General features: G+C 26.9%; 1 long non-coding RNA gene across 1 annotated transcript in view; it reads left to right on the top strand.

Moving 5' to 3' along the window:
- Positions 1–15,534: 15,534 nt before the first annotated feature.
- LOC136982996 (uncharacterized) overlaps positions 15,535–17,165 on the top strand; it is a 141,885-nt gene continuing 140,254 nt past the window's right edge. Inside the window, exon 1 of the long non-coding RNA XR_010881960.1 lies at positions 15,535–15,694. This is a non-coding gene — a long non-coding RNA (uncharacterized lncRNA). The remainder of the gene's footprint in view (positions 15,695–17,165) is intronic.

The raw sequence follows: 17,165 nt of genomic DNA, 5'->3' as shown, positions 1-17,165 counted from the left end.
AAAATGCTCAAAGGCCACAAAGATTTGGTCGACCAGCTGGAGGTTTGTTACTATTAATTAGGAAATCGGTTGGTCATCTAGTGCAATCACATACTACTTCCAGTTTTATATTCGCATTGGTGGAATTAAACCAGAGTCTTTTTTAGTGGTCGGCTGTTATTTAGTTTTTTTGAACCAATTATATCGGAAATCATTACAAACAGAATCGAGAAAGAACTGGGTAAGTCAGCTGACCAGAGTAATTAACAATTTTGGATTTCGATGGGCCCGTTTATACACCTTCCGGAGATTAGTGAAGAATTATGTAAACAACTAACTAGAAATGTAATGGAGAATTCATTGATACTTGACGTGGAGGATATCCGGACACGAAATCTGCCGAATTCATATAATATAATACCTAATATCAATAATTATATGTAGCTTAATTTTCCCTTTGGTGTTAAGGGGTTCTTCATCCAGCTTCGCCTTAATAATGACATAATAACCATTGATAACAAGATTTATATCTATTCTAAAATTGTATGTCCGAGGTGTTTAGAAAACTTCTCTAAATTCTATCTGGTTTGTGGATGCGAAAAAAACAATATTCCTAAGACAAAGTTCCGATTTAAATAATTTAAATGAGTGCTCCTCGAAAAAGAAATGTCTATTTTTTCCATGTGGCTACGTTAAAATCTATTTATAACTTGTATAATTTTGTTAAAAAATTTGTAACTACATAATTGCTTATTTAATGAATGTTAAACAAAACTCCCCTTGTAACAGGCCAAGGCCTAATACAAATAAAGAATCGCATACACGGGTGATGATTTTGCAATTATTACTACGCACACCGAACGTCAATAGTTTGAAAAATCGCTAGGATTTTGAGGAATTTGATCCGTTCGGCAAATAATCAAAATATGCAAATGACTAATTAACATATTCTCGCGTTTACCAAATCGATTTTAATACGATAAAATATAGTTTTATTTAGAAATGATTTTTTTTTTATTTTAGATAATAAAATAATCTCGGAAAATTAATTATTTTTCTTTCGTTTTTATAGTCGCGTTGGCGTAGAATTAAATTAAATTCTTTTTTTATTTCCTCCATTTAAAGTATTTATTATGTTTGATTACCGAGAGAATTAAAATTCAATGAAGTAAATCATTGATAGAATGAAAATAAATTTTAAGGAAGTCGATGAAAAGCACCGCTTGTTTCAATCAAAAGAAACAATTCTTTTAAGTAAACTGAATTATTTTATTGTGTTTTAATTATGCACTTTTTTATTTTAAATTATTATTATTATTATTATTATTATTATTATTTTTCAATTATATGTGTTTATTCTTGCATATATTATTATAAATTAGAAAATGTAGTTTATAGTTAACTGTTTTTATTATTATTATTTTCTTCTCACTGGCTGATTTCTTTTATAAAATAAACTTTAATAAAATATTTTTTTTAATTTTTTAAATATCTTATTTTTAATTATATCTTGATTAATTAATATTTATATATCGTAGCAAGTTACCATCCATCACTGGACTGTAAGATAGTGCTTTTATGGACATGCAACAACACTGATATCTTTGATAATTCAACGTATACATCTTTTAAAGTAGAGTGAATTAATATTCTTCTTCATTTTTTTCTATTAATTGTATTAATTCTGTGTATTACAGAATGGCTCAAAAGTCACAGTTGACCGTTATAAAGACTAACTGCTGCGTATTTTTTATTGTTTCTATCAGTTTTCTAAAAGGAAAACACGTTGAAACACAAATAACGTTTGGACCACCCTGTATAATTATGCTTAATAAATGTAGTTTATACAGTTTACTCTTCTGATAAATTGATAGTTCAACTTCCATTTAATGAGAAATTTCACCATTGTAAATTCGAATTTACGAAGGAAAAAAAAAAAAAGAGTAGGCCTATGCTATAATATTAATTGTAAGGATAATTAAGTTTACGAGTTAAATTTGAGTTTAGAACTTGTTGCAATTTTAATTTTTTACTTAACGTTGTAAGACAAGCACACCTGTTATCAACGAAGCATATAATGTCTTAGATATTTCCTATTTTGAAATAGGGAATTCCTGTTTTGACTTTCGAAAACTGAAAACTTGTTTTCTTTTAAGGGAAATTTATTTAAAATTTCCCTGCAAGACATTTTTCATTTCTAAAATGAGCTGGTTGTAACTGTTGAAAGTTACATAATAAACGCTTTTAGTTAAATCTTGTATTTTTACACAAATTTATAATTTTGGGAAGCGCTAAAATTCATTAAAATTATTCATTTTTATTTATTTTATATATATATATATATATAATGTGTGTGTGTGTGTGTATTGATCATTCACGTGTTTTATACGAAGATTTTGTATATACTGTCTATATAAAGTCTATCGCTATTATCATTATTCTAAATTACAATTCTGCTATAAACGGGGAAAAAAACTAAAATAAAGTTGTAGAAATGTTGTCATATTATAAAATATGCTGATTATCAGAGAATAAAGTTGTGTTTTTTCCAAGAGAAGTGAAAATAATGAACAGTGGAGTCATAAAAAAGGACCAAGAGATGCGTGTGACGATACTCGTGCATACTCTACATAGACAAAGGCTATGAAGTTATTAAATACCTCTTATAAATTTTATCTTAAAAATTAAAAAACATCGGAAATTATTGATTATAGTTTAAAACATTGGTCATTTATTTAGATATTTTTCTATGAGGGATAGCCTATTAACAGGCTATTCCTCATGGAAAAACATCAAAATTTAATCCTTTAGATGATGACGATGATGATAAGGAATTGTTAATAGAATATTTTGCAAGTCTTGTAGTCTAAAAAAAATTGTTTTTTTAAATAATAAAAGATTCTTATATAATATAGAAACTGGTATTGATATTTTTCTAGTAAAATATAATCGAACTCATAAATAATGTTACGATAATGTCAAAAATATCAAATGAAGTGCCATGGGTTGTGTCAAGTCATGGATATAAATATAAAAAGGTGACGATAAAAATGAAAACGTATCGAGACAATACTAAAACGTCTGATGATTCTGTACAGACAAAAATATAAATTTACCCTTCTTTATTATTATTTTATACATAAAAAATAAAACAGTGAAAGTATTAAATGTAAATATATTTACATTTAACACTTTCATCAGTAAATATATGAGAAACATATTCTAAACTTACAATTCTACACATGACAAGAGTTTAATAGTTATAAATTTAATTAAAAAAAAGCTCTTATTGGTCATGTTTTTCGAGGTTGGAGAGTGAAATGGATGTAGTTCCACCCCCACAATATACATCATTACAGTGTATTTACACACACGTGCACACGCACGCACGATTAAATTCTACATTTGGTTATGTTTATCAGATTTCCGAGTGGGAGTAGGTTCACCCCTAAAACACCATTAAAATGAATTGTCATAGGACTTATGCCGTCAAAGTTTCAGCCTTCTATCTTAATTAGAAGTGGGTGAATTTTGAGAAAATAATACAAATCAAATTAAATAAAAACGCTTAATAATAACAAATGATAATATAATGAAAATTGTCATGATTTATTTATGCTATATTTTAATGAGATTAATGAAAATTTCTTAAAAATGGACTAGAAATTACTGAACCGATAAACGATTCTACTAAATCATCGCGTCGATAAATGATTTTGTTATTTTAGTAGCATTAGAAACTATTATATATACATGCATACTATATATAAACTATAAATAGATATATGCAAATGTATTCGCGTATATGCAAATGTATTCGCGTATATGCAAATATTAAAATACAACGAGAAATTATTTATGTGACGTCGTCACAATATAGGGGCACAATTTTTAATATTTTTTTAAAAATTTATTTAATTTAAAATATATTTAGTAGTGTCTTGCCCCTGTGCATAATACTTTTTCTATTAGCAAGTCATGCCGTCATCTACCTAACTCTTTACAGGGGAAAATTTTTGAATTGAAATAATGATTTCTGCTTAGCTTCAGAAGTTCATATATAATTAATTGGGGCCTCCTGTCCCTAAGCTTTCTATGTCTGGTCTCGAAATTCATCTATCTAATTCCATTCTCGAGATTAAGAAAAGACAGATAGACAGACGAACAACAGTGGAAATTTATAGGTTTACAGTTTTTTTCAAATCGCAGCCCAATAATATAAAATATAATTAAGTATATAAAAAACAGACAGACAGATAAACAAACCCCCAACTAATTAATATAAATTTTTTAGCTACATATCAAATAAAACATTAAAATAAATACTTATATTGTACTATACCTTACATTATATTAATAATGTATTTTATATTGTTAGAAACAATATAAAATACATTATTTACTTATTCTACACTATTCAAATTATTAGTTGAAAAATAATTTTTTTGTATATTTTATATATAAATTTCTGTCTAAAACTTATTTTTTTAAAAAAAAATAACTTATTAATTAAAGCAATATCTTAATTATACTTTTAAAAAATTCGGCAACGAGTTGCTTAACTTTCTCGGCAACATTTGGTGGCACCATCTGTTGTTATTTTTTATTAAAAACTATTTATATTTTTAATTATTATAAAAAGGCAAAAAGGTTAATTTTGAGGGCAAGGATGGGTTTTATATAAAATTGTGAATGCTAATAACGAGTAAAATCGTCATTAAGTCCGATCCTACTGGAGATACACATGACCCCTATTATCTCCCCATCCCCTCGACCTTTAATCACCAAAATTTACCGTATTTTACGGACGATAAGACGCACCTGAATTTTGGAGGCAATTTTTCGAAGAAAAAAGTGCGTCTTATAGTCCGTAAAATACGGTAATAGCATCAATCCCCTTAATAAACGAATCTTCCTGCAAAATTTCAGAAATTTTCGAAAAAAAGCACAGGAGTTATTAAGCTTCAAAAAGCGGGTCTTCAACTAAAAATTCTGGAAAATATGTTGTATATGAATCATGGAGGACACGCCATTATAAAGACATAAATAATAATGATAACATTTATGTAAATACAAATATCTGTACAAATTTATCATTATGTATACAGATAGACAGATAATTCGTCCTATTTATAAACATGCCTACATATTGTTCACTAGCTGTAAACAACATTTATTTTAATTATTAAAATTTGTTTAATTTTATTTAATATATTTATCAACAGATGGCGCCATACATAAAAAATTTACTACTGTATAACGATCAAAAGTATACTTTTAAAAGTTAATAATAGTGATTTATATTAATCGATAATTTGAACGAAAATTAAACCTACAGTAACAACTTATAATTTATTATATATACATATATATATGTATATACAAAAATATTACATTAAATAATAATATATTTTTTACACAAAAGATGACGCCACTTGTATAGGGTAAAATGTAATTCCGTCAAAATAGGAATAAATTTAATTAAGTTAAATATAATTTTCTTCTTTAAATATGACTTAAAACAACAAATAGGCGCCGAGGAGAAAATATCTATTAAAATTCCTGTCGAAATTCACGTTTAAAGTGGTAGAAAGACAAAAGATATAAATCACTCTTTGAATATTATAAAATTCATGAAAAGAATTTAATGTCATCAAAAGAGGATAGGAAATTCGTCGTGTGGATGAATAGAAAGGTCGTAGACAATCTTAGTTGTGTCCAAGAGTGCAAAAGTTAGCTACACCAACAGCCAAATGTGCAGCATGAAGATAAAAGCCTTTGTAAAAATATAATAGCTATAAACAATGACGGAGTGTCGCGTAAAGAAATTTTTATGACTTTCCCTTACGTGAAAATCATACAGCAGAGTCTCCCTCTATGAGTATAGATTGTTATCATTATTATTTTCACTATTGTGATTATTTTTCTTTTTAAAATACTTTTTACTATTCGCGTTTATACTTAAAACGTATAATTATAGAGTAATATAAACACGTAAATATATTTTTAATACGTTTCCTATTGTTTTCGCCTTAATATAAATATATCAATATTTCCTTACCGAAAATTAATAACAGTTATTATATTATAAATATAAATATAATTAGTTTAGTTTGCGTTTAATTCGACAGATGGCGAGACGAATTTGTGCCCCTTACAGTGTATTTCGCTTGCTGAAATTTTTTAAAAGTTAAAAATTTAAACTTTTTAAAATTGTTAAAATTTTATATTATATTGTTTATACACAATAAACGTATTGTGTAACATGTTTATATTGATGAAATAATGAGAATTCAGACAGGGAAAATTAAATGGTTTTTTTCCTGATAACCTACAGGGAGGAAATGAACGATGTGACGTAACGTCTGGGGTTTATGAAAAAGGATCGTCTGGTGTTCAGTAGGCCATACCCCTTTCTGTTGGGTGCTGTTTGGGGTCTACACGTCTAGACGTCATTGTTAACTAGCACGTCTGAACTTTTTTTTTGCTCCACTCTTAAAAAAAATCGTCTACAACTCCACTACTCACCGGTCGGAATTTTCTTTATCCCGCTAGTACATAAAATATAATCAAATTTTAAATAGTTATTCCTCTGTATTAGTTATATATAAACACTTGAAACATTTTATTTATGTTTTTCTTAAACTAAATTATCCATTTTATAGAAAATAATCCTCCGAATTTTTAATTATTTGTGTTTAAAAATTCTCTAATATATAACGTTGCTTTAAAAAAAAACCAAACTAAAATCTTATATTAGTACGAGAGATGCGACTAAAATTAAGTGCAGAATTTATTATAATTTTTTTAAAGTTAGAAACAGTTGGGCATAAAAAAAAGTAGCTTCTAATTTAGGACTGATTTAAAATATTTAATTAATAACAGGAAAAAAAATATACAAATTAATAAACATAATTGAGCAATTGTTTAACAGAATCATCTGGCAAATTTTAACCTAGATTATAATTAATAAACTATTGTTTTAAAAAATGTTACGTATCACCTGTTTATTTTTTATTATTTTCCAATATCTTTTATGTTTTTTGCAGATGAAATTTATCTCTTTTTTTATAATTTTAATATCTGTTGCATCCGAAAATTTCCTTCAATTATACTAATTAAGACCGAATTAATGAATTGTACATTTTATAATTTTTTTTTCTTTTTGTATAATACATCTTTATAAAATCATTATTATGATTATTTTAATATTTAAAAACTTAAAAAACGGTCGAAATCAAAATTAACCAATGAGTTACTTTCTAAAAATAGAAACTGAAATCGATTTTTATTTTTCATTTCTGTTTCTAAACCAATCAATTTTGATTTTCTCAAAAATAGAAATTATCTTATTTTTTTATTATTTTTTTAAATAAATTTAATTAATTAACATTTCTATTTCAATTTTTAAATATTCTTTAGAATTGAAATCGGCTTTTTAAATCCCTTTCCACTTATGAGAAACAGTAAAAATATCTTCCAAAAACGGCTTTTGGTTAGGTGGAGTTAAGTTAATTTTAAACATTATAAGCTTGAAGATTGCTCAACCTTTAAACTGATATTTGGAGAGGTGACAAAGATACACATATAACTTGTCTGTTTGTCCCTCACACTGTTAAACCACTGCAACAATAGATGAATGGAGACGGTTAGAGGTGCGGTGGCACCTTTACAAATAGACCCCTGGGGACCACCCATTGTGAAAGATGCCTTCAAGTGGTTACAGGGTGCAGGGAAACAAAATCACCTGATATAACTTGTCTAACTTTCTAAGTCGGTCAACAGAAATTCGACTTTTGATAGGTATTGTAATAAAAATGGCTACATGTTATATAACCTTTTTCAAACGATAATTGGGTTGTAACTAGCAATTTCAAATTCCTATCCTTTTACGTCATAACAGATATTTGTTATATATATACATATATATATTAAACCATTATGGGTGGAATAAATATTTCTTATTACTCTTTCTTATGGTATTCTTCTAATCTCTTGGACCTATTAGTCTATCGTTCTTATATTTCGGTATGTTTGATCCTAGCTAAATGAGTCATTTTTATGCACAACACGAAACACTAAATACACACTCTTAAAAAAGAATTCTTCAAATATTTAATGCACTACACACAAGATGGTGTCGTGGCAAATATCTAACGAATTCAGAACGTGAAACAATTGCAATTTGAATCGTGATGGTAAGTAATTTATGATAATGCCTTCGGGATGCCCACACATGCTGCTACAACCCAAGCTGTTTTCGGGAAAAATAAAAAAATAAAAAGTAAATAAATAAAAATGCATTTTTAAAAAGCATATTATCAATACAATAAAATAAATCTCTTTATTTTTATAAACTTTTAATGCGATTTTTATCTAATCTATATTACTATAATACCCATACATTATCATATATATCAGGATTAAACTTAAGTTGTATTCAACGTATTCTAAATATATGCCTAAAATATTAGGATTAATGCTAATTTTAAGGCGCTTGAATATTTAGAAGATAAAGCATCTTATTTATTATCATCTTAATATATATATATATATATAATTTTTTTTAGTCTCTATGATAAGCAAAGGCTAAGAAAATAAGAAAATTCAATCAGTGAATAGCTTTAGAACAGGATAATTTTTCAATATTTAAAAAATTATTAATGCTTACTAATTTAAGGAAGTGAATGAAAATGAAAATGAAAGTATTCTAAAATGATAATTATTTAAAATATGATGTTAACATCTGCATGTTCAATAACAAGGAAGGAACTAAATCAAAAGCAATAATGAATATAAACAGTTTTTGAAAAATTAATGAATCTTTTATAAATTAAATTAAGTTTCTATATTCTACAATTTCTTACATATAAATTATATTTGTATAATTTTCTATACATAAAAATTAAATTTATAATTTTAAGTATCAGTGGAATTTTTAAAGATTAAATATATAAAATAATAATAATAATAATAATAAGCATTAAGCATACGTAAATTAAGTAATAATTTGCAACTTTTATAAAAGGAAATATATCAAATTTTCCATTCCTAATTTTTTTAAATAAATATTTCAGATTTTTTAATATTTTTTTAAAATAAATTAACCATAATCGAAAAGGAAATAAAATAAAATTAATTAAAATATATATTTTAACAATATTTCCAACTAATATAGATCTTAATATTAATAAATTATTGATTGAGATAAATCGAATATTTAAATTCGATAATTTTTTCCCTTGTTTTTCTCATTTAAAAATAAAAATATAATGTTTTCTAATGTATTTCTTGATTTGAAAAAATTGCATAAAAAATAATTTTTTTTTTTTTGCTGACAAATTACATGTTGAAATTCAAAATAAATAATAACAGGATATTTCAAATTGTTTATAAAATTCAACTGCAATAATAATAATGTGAATGTAACTGTACTTTTACGTGATATCCCACAGTTTTAGAACATTATTACTTTGTTTGTATGTAATCTAGTTTGATCATAAATAAATTTCCTTCTTATTTCTTAGAAATACAACAAATATAAAGTGCTACATAGACTTATATTTATATATAAATATATATATATATATATATATATACTCTTTCAATTTTTTGAGAAGATTTATTAATGTATAGCTTATATAAAAATATTGATTACAGATATGAACTTGAATTTTATTCCAAAAAATAAAAAATAATAAATAATAATGAAGAAATTGAAATTTTTCTAGAATATTAGTATTTACAGATGCTAGTACTTTAATATGATTGAAGAGAAAGGTAAATTGACCTTAGAAGAAATATGGAAGTTCAAAAGTGTCAGCAAATGAAAGGGTGAAGAAATCAACTAGAGGATATGCCAAATGAGAAACGATGTAAATAATTTCATAATTATACTTCGTTAGGTCGTACAATGTCATATATTATATGGAGAAAAACAGCATATATTGTTCTGATGATTTGAAATTTTACCGGTTTAGTAAGTAGTTATGTTGTCAGGAAATTTTTTATTTAGTTATTCTAAATAAATATACTTCAAGAGAATATATAAATTAATTTCTAATTTCACTAATCCTTGTTAAAATATTCATAAAATTATTATAATTCAAGAAGGGAAATAGATTATAATGATATATATTCATTTTTATGTTAATTAATAATGCAAATTTAACTGAATGCATTTAGAAAATTAAAATATTATTCGATTATTTTCTTTCTTTTCTGTTTATTTTTTATTTTTATTTGTTAATTTTTAATGTTTTCTTTCTATATCTCGAATTGTTTAGGGGAAGTTAACACAAAATAAGTTTTAAAATAATATTTCTAAAGAAAAATTAATTATAAATCATTTCTAATCGAGTCATTTTTCACTTTACAAGTACCTAAATTCTAGAATTTTTTTAAAGTTAAAATCTAAATAAATTGCTTTAAAATTGTTTATTTAATATAAAGTTATTCTAATTTAATTTATATAGAATATAAGTAAAATTGTTTTATTAATATCCTTAATAAATTAGCTTTATTATTAACTTTAATAACTATATTTTACATAGAAAAAAATCATTGTTTCTGTGTGTGTTGTACTAAGCATTAACTTAAACCTTCAACTAAAATATAATTAATGGAAATATACAGGTTCTATATCGCATGTTATTATTATATACTTCATGCGGTTTTAATAAACATCTACAAAATATAAACAAGAAGAATTTAAATGATTTCATTTTGAATTTCGTGACCTTTCACACCCAATAGCGAAACGTTTTGTATTCGTAAATATGCCATTAATGAATATCTAATAATTATATATTTATTTAATGATATATTTAATTTTGGCTTGTGTAATATATTATTAATATAAATACGAGTATTACTTTGCCTTAGAATTACTACAATAAAGTATTTAATACTTCTTTGATAATATCGTGCAATGATATCTGTTGATATAAATTAGCAACATGAAAACATTTTTATCAGTCATACAAATCACGAATCGTTGAATAGAATTAACGTTCTTTAAATCATATAAATGTATATTTTATTATTTTATTTAATGTTAATTCTTTGTATACAGTAAGCACTGTATATTATAATTTTATTCCATTTGTCTGTAGCCCAAGTCTATCCTTTCTAGTATTATAATTAGCAATATTTTCTCGTGAAGACTCATAACTTTTAAATATATTATGCTTGCTTGAGGTAAAAATTTTATTTATGTTTAAGAAACAGGATGCGTTTAGATAATAATGACTAAATCTTATAACTAAATCGTGATGATTCAACGTAATGGAATGAATTCAAGTGTTTAAAACTTTAAAAAAAAAAGTCGTTTTTAATACCAATCTATGCTAACTGATTTGAAATATCTTCAGCTAGAGACTGTTAAAGCATATCAAAAGCCCAACCTTAGTTGCTTCTCCCTCTCAATGCAGGGAAATGACTGGGAGGGCGCTATTATAATATGGGTGGAGATTGACGACCGCAAAATAGAGCTAACAAAACTAAACATAAAAACATTAGACCCTATATTTGAGGCCTTATTAAGGATTAGAATTCATCCGTAACATAAAAAAAAGAATAAACTATTTATTAATTATTATTTCTTAACATTAAAGAAGAGCCGCGCATTACATAAAATTTAACAGAATTTGTATGCTCTGCGAACATTTAAAAAATAAAGAATTTTTCAATATATTCTTGAGGATGTTAATAGTATGCTTTCAAAAATGTAATTTGACCATGCCTTTGCCTCATTTTTCAGCTAGTGATAAATTAATGATATTTTATTGATGGACGTCATAATGATGCAAAAAAAAGCGGCTTTTCCCTTTTTATAAACAACCTACAAGGTTAAAAGAGGTTACAATTTAAAACCAAACACCGTGATTATTGTTATAAATAATAGTGTAGCATCCTCTCGTCTTATAACCAAACTTATAGTCACGCCGTTCTGAACTCACATTCTGCAAATCAACTAATTGTTCACCACTTTAAAATATTGTTTGACACTGATCACGGCAACTTTTTTGAGCTGCCATTTTTTTTCTTTCTTTTTTTCTTTCTTTCTTTCTCATTCTCCCTCTTCGTCCGTAAGAAATTAATTGTTGATAGGCATTTTGTCGGCGTATTCCTTATAATTACATTGTTATCTTCGCAGTTTTTAAAAGAAACATGATGACCGGCGCCATATTGGTTACGCTTTACTGATGTTTTGTATAGTATAGCACCTATATACTCATTTTTAGCTAAAGCGTGTTTTTTTTTATGCTCTCTAATGTTTTCTACAACGGTTTAGAAACATGAAAATAGTTGGAAATTATAGTCTAGATCCAAGTTAATGATGTAATTCCTAATAGTACATCTTTAATGATGGCAAATCTTCGCTTAGAACTTACCGACGATTTTTAATGAATTTTTATAAGTTTTTTTCCCTTCTCTTTATGCATTTATAACGTTCGAATCGCTTACGGTACGATTAATTATAAAAATTTTGCAGTTTTCTGACATTCCAACAGTTTAAAATCGAGTCCGTGTTGTAAATAAGGTCGAGAAAAACGCTCCACAAACAACATACCAATTTAAAGAGAATGAACAAGGACAACGTTATACGGCTGGAGGCTGGTTCTTCTACACATGGCGAAAATGATGTGTCTAATTATTATTAATGGTCCTGACCTAGAAGTTATCCCTATAATAGAGATAAGACAACTATAGAAAATGTCTTGTTTCCATTGAAACCTTTAGTTATCATAATTTCCTTTGCGTTTAGCCCCGGGAATGGTTCGCCAATGATATACTACAGCATTGACTGAAGTTACCCTCGTGAGAGTTCATTGTACACTGACCTTTGACTGAACTTTTCACGAGCTTTACAGAGAGGATTCAATGAATAAGCAGCGTTAAGAACTTCCATCAAAATGCGTTCATGATATTTTCAAACTTGATCTCGAGTTCAAAGATTCTTCTAAGGGTCATAGATGGCTAAATGAACGCCTTCTCGCTTACATTGAGATAAAAGTAGCAAAATAATTTTGGGCGTGAAACGACTCTTTTTTTTTCCTAAATAAAAGAAAAGTAAAGGTTACGTTTCTTGCATACAGATGGCGTTGTAAACACTTGCCATCTGTTGTATAGTTGATAAATGGCGAAAGACTGGTTTCCAAGACCCGGATTGAAGAAAAGTTAGTGGGAAAAAATAGCGACGTGGGTAGAAAAAAACTTCATCCCCAAACTTAGTTTCCAAGGCTGGTACCATAAATTAAATTGATGCTGATGGGTTAAAGTTCAACCAACCCTTCCCAGACACATCCTAACTCCAGGTGATGACGAACATCTCTTCCTAATAATAATTTTAAACATGGTGTCATTGAAGAAATATGAAGGTTCTTCACCTTTGACCTCATCCGAGAGTTCACATTAATTGGGCTTAAAATTATATTAAGAAACAATAACAAAATTGAGAATTAATTCTTTTTTATTCATTAGATTCTACCTGGCACATAAGCGTCAAAATTCAACTTCTCTTAAACTCCAAACTAGTATAATAAGTCTAGAAAATAAATTGTTAAATTTTTCGATGAGTATGAAGACTAATAATATTTTAAACGAATTATTATTATTCTTCTAAGAAAATTTGTTGAAAACGTTTAAATATGTAAACGTGTTAGAGAAAAACTACTGAAAATCTTCAATATATCCATTTATAAAACTTTTTTTTATAATTAAAGGCTTTAAAAGTATTCACAAAATGTATTAACACTGTTAAAAAGTTTTTTATACTAAATATTTCACTGCTAAGAACCTTATTATTATATTTCACTCAAAAGTAACCGCTAAAAATCAAATTTTTGTTTTATAATTTATAATATTTCACAAATTATTCGATATAATATTAATGTGTATACTACAGAAAAATGGTTATGTAATCGAAATTATTCAAAGTTAGCAATAATTTAATTGAATAATAATCGAAATACATTACAAATGTTTTATTGGAGCCACTTTGAAGAGAAATGGACCTCCAAAAAAGAAAAATCGACGTACGAAACCGAACTTCCCGATATCATATATAAATGTGGATGGAAAGGTGTGTAAGTTATAATTGTATGTAAAGAATGATTTGTGTATAAATCTAATAGACAACGACAGGGTATTCACATGAAACCAACATAAATATAAATCGATGAGTACTTTTGCGGACGGAAAAAGAACTAGTTAGTTTGGGCGGTGTCCTAGAACAATTATATTACATAAAGGAAATGGTAAAATGTGCACATTTCTCTATCAAACGTTGCGTTTGCCAATGTCAGACAACACCCAAGCATAAATGAAGTTTCCATTAATCTTTATAGACCAAAACGGTTTCGCTCGAATTAAATTTAACCGCAATTTAATATTTTTTTTTTTTACATATATAAACTATAATCCACTTTCGGATTATAATATAATTGATTATATTCAATTATATTGAAATCAATACAACCTCGGGATTTATACAAAGGGTATGCTATATGTGTTTGTGTATGGTGTGAATAGTTACGAACTGTCTGATAGTTATTTATACGTTCGCCAGATGGCGTCGATTTGCTATAAGGTTTTCTTATTTTGATGAGTGGAATTCTAATGAATATGTTTTTTCGGTTTAAATAAAATGTTAGTCTTTAAATTTTAATTTTTTCACTCGAAAATGGCTTTAAGAGCACTGATAAATGGTAAAAATATACTCAAATTCCTAGTTTTTTTTTTTAGTAATTTATGAGGGGTGTACGTTAGTTCATCCCACTTTATACGTGTGTTTAGCTCGCATGGATTATTAAAATTAATTTATGCATATATACACATAAAAAATGATGAAATAAATTTTTTAATTACATTCAATCGAATTCTTTCTACAAGTTTTAAAAACTGTGCTATTAATATGGTCGTACTTTCATTAGAATCACGTCTAGCTGAAAAATCGATACTAACAGAAACGGTTGAGTGCAGCCCGCCCTTAACCCTTTACTTAGATTGAAGTGGTTCTGCTATCAATATGGATGGCGATTTTACCATAACTTAGTTAAAGCAAAACCAAACAAAAGCATACTTTTCCATGCAGGTGACAGCACTTTATGTGTAATAAACAAACAGAAATTAAGCCAAGATAAACCCATTGGCGACACAATTATCACAGGGCAAAACTAAGAGAAAAACAAGTTTGACACGTTCAAATTTTCGATATTTTCCTATTTATCATTTTTATTTATGTAATTCGATGCTAATATCGTGTTTAGGAAGTGCTAAAAAGAAAAATTTCGTTTTTATACCGTCGTTAAACCAGAAATACGAGTCAAAGTATAGAAGTTAATCAACTATACTTAACACTGGAAAAAAAAATTAAGATAAGAGGAAAAAATTAAGTAGAGATGAATATATATATTAATACTACATTAAAATCTGTAAGAATTATTTGTGTTTAAACACAGATAATGCGGCAAAGCAGACGTTTTATCGATACTGACCCCACCAAATGGGGATAACTGTCTACCCCTTTGATACCAAGTGGCAGCCTATAAACCGTTGCCTGGCTGTACAGACAATGAGACACCTCTCTTAACCCTTTCAGCCCGCCATGCCATCTGCATCATGCTCTGTCTGCAATCTACGTTGTGTTCGTTAAACGCTTTTACTTATAACTATTACCAATTTATATATATGTATGTTAACTCTATTAAAGGTAAGGATTTATATTTATCAAGTATTTTACATTTATAACTTTATTACAAACGAATATTGTAAACTGTTTGTTTTGCGTAAGTCTATGCAGAACTCGAATCAATACATTGATATTGTTTATATTTTATATTTTATTTAAAAATTAATGAAGAAATTATTTTATTTAAGTGTATATTTAAATTTTTATATGGTCTGTATCTCCTTTTTTTAAATTATTTTATTTTTTTACTATTATTTTTTTTTTCTATGATGCGCATCTCGGTAGATGAGTCATCCGCATCACTTTTTCGTTCCCATATAAATATATGGAAAAAATTCTGGATTATGTTCGCAAACTTTAATTCCTGTTTTTAACCTATTTACCTTGAAGTTTATATAACTATAATCGCAATTTTTTTATAGTGAAACAGGAAAATTAACCAGATAAACTAGAATATTCCCGTCTTTAATAGATGTATTACCCTATTGTTTAAATGAGTTTTATCGAATGGATTTCTGAAACTTTATTTTGCTCCAGGGCAACATCTCTCGATCCATTAAAAAGTTCTTTTATTATTATTATTATTATTATTATTATTATATCTTACCTTTTTTCTCCTTTGTCTAATTTTTTTTTTTTTAGAAGTGTTGGATATTTTGAAATTTTTACACCATTATTAACACTCAACACAGAAGAGGAAGTGTAAATAATAAATGTTTATATAGATCATATACGCGAAAGATATTTTGGACAGAAATCTGTATTTAAACCACTTATTGTCGAGGGAAAGAAGGGGAGGAAAATATCTTTTTTCAGCAGTTAAATAGAATTATTTCAAACAGAACAGGTGGAGATGAATAGTAAGAGGGTGCGATTGACGCTTGGCAATATGGAAAGGCCGACAAGGGGCCACAATCCCCAAATCGGGTCGCTCTCTTTATTTCGTATTCTTTACAAAAATGTAATGCTATTTTTAGCATTTTTATCTTTAAAAATGTACGATTAACAACGGTTTAATTTGATTAAAATCTTAAAGAAGAACTTATCTTTTATTATTCTCGAGACGTTCGAGTTATTAGCGGCGTAGGCCGATATTACATTATCAAAATTTTGTTATAAGGACTTCTGATCAAAGAAATGTGATAAAAATTTCAAGATATATTAAGAAATCTTTGATAAGATTTGATTTTTCGTTAAACATTTTAATAAATACTAAACTAAAATCTAATATTTTATGGGAAAAAAACCTTTGGATAGCAGCAAAGAACAAAACGTTTTTTGCGCCTGTTAGGAGGCATTCGAGGACGTTTTTAGTATAAAAATAACTGCAAATTTTATCAAATATAACTTTATTTTATTTTTATTAAAATAAAATTTTCTTTTCTAATTATTTTTTGATAATATAATACTAAATTGATACGCTCTTCGCTCTTAAATTCCACGAACAAATATCTATCATCCCATAGGTCCTACTTAACCTTTAGATATGCAA

The sequence above is a fragment of the Centruroides vittatus genome, unplaced genomic scaffold (assembly GCF_030686945.1).
Source record: "Centruroides vittatus isolate TY-2023 unplaced genomic scaffold, ASM3068694v2 contig_875, whole genome shotgun sequence".
Lineage (NCBI taxonomy): Eukaryota > Metazoa > Arthropoda > Arachnida > Scorpiones > Buthidae > Centruroides > Centruroides vittatus.
Note: the sequence above shows the minus strand (reverse complement) of the source record. Positions and strands in the feature narration are given on the sequence as shown.